Consider the following 6,000-nt stretch of genomic DNA (forward strand, 5'->3'; position numbering starts at 1 on the left):
TATATATATATATACACATACATATATATATATATATGTATGTATGTATACATATGAAGATATAGAGATATATACACATATGCATATACATTATATGTTATATATATACATGTGGGTCTACTTTGATTTATGGGAAGACCACCTACCCAAATTCCATTTTGCCGAGATGACTTCAACGAAACATTGAAAAACTGAAACCACGAAGCACCGAATTTCTTTCATTGGGAAACGAAACACCTTGCCACTTGAACTTTGCCTTTTTCCCCAGTGTAGTATGATCTTAGAGTGGGTATATTTAGTTGGGTGGGGGAGAGTAAAGCCCCCCCCCACTTAGGTGGGTTACATTTTTGTCCATTTTATTATTTTACCCTGGTGGCCAAGAGGTTAATTTCACAGTGAAAGAACCTCGGTGTTCATGGTTTTGTATTTTCAAGGTTTTGTTGAAGTTGTCTCATTGAAAATGGATTCAGATAAGTGGTCTGTCGATAAATCAACATAGACCCATACACACACACACACACACACACAATATATATATATATATATATATATATATATATAAAGGGTGGTAGCTTCCAAGAGTGAACACTGACATGAGTGAACTCTTGTATTACTATAAAGAAAAAGTGAACGCTCATGTGAGTGAACGTTCCTATTTTAAATAGAGTTTCTGCCAGCAGCCTTTTGCATTTGATTGCATTGCAGCTGGGTAAGAGATTTTGCCCTTAATCAACTGTTGTGCATGCTAGGAATTACAATAAATAGTTATCAGAGTTTATGGAAGCACAGGGAAGCTTCCCATCTGCAAAAAAAAAATAGTTTTAATTTTTTTAATGTCCAATCATTTTACATTTCGATGTAAAATGATCACTTTTATTGTGTTCACTCTTATGAGCGTTTGAAGTTTGCTGATACACTCATATAAATGTATATACATACACAAATGCACATATAGTTTTGTATGTTTATGTGAATACATGAATTCTTCATTTATGTATTTTGTGTGTGTTTGTGTGTCTGTACAGAGAAGTGCAAAAAAACTAGTTCTAGGTTCATACTGCAAATAGTGACAAATGATACATTTTATATTTTGACTCCTTCTTTGACATTTTTATTTATTTCTTTTTTTTTCTGAACAGGACTTCAAGCCAAAATGTCACATTCAGCCTTTATTTCTGATTTACAGATAGCACCTGTAATGTTGTTTTGTTTTATTTTTAGACCACATGTTAAGCATCACCTGTCTGTTGTTGTTAACTTCATGCTGTTCTATTGTTCCATGCCCTTTTGGCTTCAATAATACCTTCCCACAGATCTCTCAGATAATCTTTCATTACTTCTATGTCAGTCTTTCCTTCCCAAATGTATAAGACCTTGCTTGTCTCTCTCTTAGATTGCTTCCTATTTTTATGTTATTTCTAAAGAGGACTTATGGTCAAAACATCATCTTAACCTTTATTTTTTATTTTCAGTTTTACAGTAGACTCATAACTTATTTTTGACCTATTTTTGTTTGTTTTGGGGCTTCACACAGAGAACTGTTGCTGTCTCTCTCTGTTTATATATTTTTTACACTCACACACACACACACACACACACACACACACACACACACACACACACACACACACACACACACACACACACACACACACACACACACACACACACACACACACACACACACACAGATATATGCATGTATCTACATTTTTGTCACGTTGTGTCAAATATTTATCTAGTATATTTCATTATTTTGCTAACATTTTTAAGACATTTAATAAATTGCTGTTATCTTTTTGATTGCACCATGTATGACAGATATTTTCATGGAAGATTGAGATATGGTTTGCAGCCTCAGCCCTGTATGCTCCCCAGAGGACCTGGCCCTGCATGAGTTGGGCCTCATGATTGTAGACTAGGAGCCAGACCATGTACCTGGACTCCTCAATGCCCCACCTCTGTGCTCAAAAGCAACTACCCTCTCCTACTCCTGTCATTCTGCCTGCAGTTCAGTTCTACAATCGTTTATGCTGTGTATTCCCGCCTATGGGGCTTATATAGTCCGTTTTTCCTGCACATATCTGTGACTGGCCATTTTGGAATTGTATCAACTTCAGTAAACCTGCATTGTCATGCTCCAGTTTGTATTCATTCCTATATATTAGCTATTATTGCATTTCTAGGTACTGCTGTCATGGTTAGTGGTTTGGTACCTTGACTATGGTGTATAGTATCCTGGGTTCGAACCTGGCCACTGCTTTTTATTTTTCATGACTGTCTAGACATGCTGAGGGGTGTGTCTGTGTAAAGGCAGTTTTGATACGGCTTGCTCAACGTTGCCCATCGGTTACCTTTTTTGCGCGGTGCGCAGCTCCGCGCAAATGGGGTACGCTGGTTTAAGCCTTGTTTGGCTATCAGCACGCATATTACACTCAGCTCAGTTAGGGGCACATAGATTTAGCAGGTTAAACCACTGCTCAGCTACGGGCACTCATTTTTCACCAGTTAAACCACTGCTCATCTACGGGCAGATGCACTCACCTTGTTAAACTGTAGCTCAGCTATGGGCACATCTGGCATTTTTTATTCTTTTGTTACCTCACATTTCTTCAATATAAATGGGCTATTTCATTACATTTTACATAAAATATGGTTTTATGTGTACATATTTGTCAGGGACTTGTTTCGTGCTTATTTTGCTAAAAATAAAAATTGGTGATGTGGGGGCTCGAACCATGAATGCCTGCTCTTCAGCCAACATCTCTACCACTACGCTATTGCTTTTTGGCTTATTTTGCATATTCAGTTCTTATATGCTTTCCCACTGACTGCTAACTGTAGCTGCGCTACGGGCACGCCCACGCAAACGAGTGCACTCATGGTTGAACATCTTTTCAATTAAAAAAAAATATATAACATGTTTATTTATATGTTTTCTGTTCATAGTCTGTGGGGGCATGTGTTGTGTTCTGTTTATTCACATCACATTTCCGTGGACTCTGTTGTGGGTTTTTACTTTGGGCACTTTTCCTCTTCTGGGGGCGTGTCCGCTTACAGGGCTCGGCCTACGGACACGCCCCCTACTGTCTTACACGGACTGTGTTAGCCTTAGGTGTGATTCTGCATGCTCTCATGAATATGCAAAGCATGCTGACATCGCTCCGTTTAACTGCAGCCTCCGTGTATGAGTTATAACTCTTACACGGAGGCTTTGTGAATCCTGCCCATACTCTTTTTTTGTATGTTAGCACTTTTGTCAAGTCTAATAACTCAACTTCTTCAGACAAACAACAACCATATCAGATACACTTAAATACCAAATACAAAATCACATTATCAAGGGTAAAACTCACATGACCAAGCAATGTTAAGGTTTTAAAGTGACCACATTATATTCTGAGAAAAAAATTTTGAATACATATAGTCATTTAAAATACATTTCAAATACCATCCACCCTCTGAAAAAACATTCAGCGGCCTCATTTTTTTAAAACATACACAACCAAAACACACAAATAATATACAATTAATAACTATTCAATGAGTCAAACTCTTCAATTTCAGCATGCAGACTATAGAACACAGATTATTTAATCCTGGTTGATTATAGGCATGTGTTCTAATTTGCCAAATTAGCTCGCACTGATCAAGACTTAGAACATGTGAACCTCCCCTTTCATCATACTCAACTTGAACTTTCACTCTGAATAAAAATATTTGGCCTGGCTGATTGATCACATGTTTAGCTAAAGCACTTTTTAACCTCCCGTTTCTAATATTATATAGGTGTTCATACACATGCCCTCTTAATTTACGGTCAGTCTTGCCTATATAAAAACTAGGACAAGACTGGCACTGGGCTAAACACACCACTCTGCTGGAATTACAGTTGTACTTGCCCTTACAAGTATACATCTCCCTTTCAGTGTGTATGTATAACCCACATCCATATGCTTACAATAGGCACAGGCATCACATTTAAACATACCTTGTCAGTCCCAAATTTTTATATTCTAATAACCCTTTCATGTTTTGAGTGCTTCTAAAAATAAATTTAGGGTTAGGACCTAGTTTATTCACTAAAGACTCCTCTGATACTGTTACACTCCAATTCTTAATCAAGACCTGTAAAGACTCCTCTGATACTGTTACACTCCAATTCTTAATCAAGACCTGTTTAATGTTGCCAGCATCAATATTATATGGGGTTATAAAAGTCAAGGGATAGTTTACTATTTCACTTTGTTGGATATCATCACTCACTGTACCCCCATTTTCCATCATACATTATCCACCCGCCAAGATAGCTTTGAAATAACCCACATTCCTTTTCTTTTGAACTTCATTCACCAATTCTTTGAGTAAGGGTGCTAGGTAGCCTCTCTTAGTAAACATTTGGAGTAACATGTCACATTCAGTCATGAAAACAAAATTAGTAGTGCACATTCTGGCTGCTCTTATGAGCTGTCCCTTCACAACAGATTTTTTTCTGATACCAAGGGTTAGCAATAGTAAAGTGCAAAAAGGAGTTCAAATATGTCTCCTTTCTATAGATTTTCACCTTATAACATCTATTCAGTCTAGCCTTAGACAAGTCCACATGTAAAAATGCTATCCTCTCTGTACTGAATCGTAGTAACAGATGAACATGCTTTGCAGCTAAAATGAAAGCATTGCTAGAAATTGGAGATTTCTGTCATTTATTTCTACTGTCCTATCATTCCATCACAGTCACATCAGAAATTACCATTCATTCTATCCCACCACCAATGCAGCTAGGTGGCCTGGTTAAGTTTGCAGTACTATACTTAGTGAAGAACAACAACAGCAAAAAAAAAAAAAAAAAAACTCCAGGCATTCGTTAAATCTCTGCTGCTAGTTGGTTCACAGTGTTGTTGGCACTTACAAATGGCTAGAACATTACAAAAGTGGTTAATTGCTACTTCAAAGAAATATATCAAATGGTGTCATGCATAACCAATTTTTCTAAAATTGTATTGTAATAAAGTATAAAAGCTTAGCGGTTTCCAAAAGTAAACATGTCATTTTAATGCCATCTACTGAGGCTGACATAGTTTAATCTATAATTTGCTGTCAGACTTTATCTTTAAGGTTTTTTATCAATATTTATGTTTTATACTGAATTATATCACGTGTTTCTCCAGGTCATGTCTCAGATGATGTTTCTTCCATACAGTCCACATGTCTTCTTTATGTCTACATGAGATTTCATTGGATTCTTCTGTTTCCTCCACAACCAACAAATCATATCGCAGCACATCCTAATGAGAGTTGCAGAGATAAGTCTGTGCAAAGGTAAGTATGGAATGAATATCGGTTTAGAGGACCAGGCCACTGGATGTTCCTGAGTGCTTTGTAAGGGTAATAAAGAATTAGAAGAGGTTGATAAGAGTTCAGTCAACAGCTGTACAAAAGAAAAATGTCATTCATATATAAAGGTAATAATGTTATCATAGATCTGTGGACACTGAGACCACAAACACATTTATTTCAAGAAAACCAACATATTCTGGACATTGACTGAATGAATTCTTGTTATTCATGAATTTCATTCAACCAAAAGGAACAGTGTGCTGGTCACTGCAGTTTGAGCCAGGTAACAGAACCCTCACAGTACTGTCTGCATAGTATATAGCTGGGAAGTACAATATTGCCAAATAAATTTCAACTGATTACTAAACCAACTTTGGAAAAAATGGTGTTAAACACATAGTTTGCTAATTAGAAAATAAATAAGTAAACAGATAAAAAAGTAAGAGTATCAGTCCCTTCATGACCAAGGAAAATGACAGCAATTTGTCTATTTTGAAACTTTGTCAGATAATGTGTCCACTATTCTATTACTGCATAAAGAATATAAGCATTGTGATATATTTTATTCATACAAACACACAGAAATACATATACTATAAAAAAGATGTACACAAATTGATATCACACAAGTACATCTACTGTATGACAGATATTAACATAACA

Source organism: Protopterus annectens, chromosome 4.part1 (genome assembly GCF_019279795.1).
Source record: "Protopterus annectens isolate FY-2018-M chromosome 4.part1, PAN1.0, whole genome shotgun sequence".
NCBI classification, from domain to species: domain Eukaryota; kingdom Metazoa; phylum Chordata; order Ceratodontiformes; family Protopteridae; genus Protopterus; species Protopterus annectens.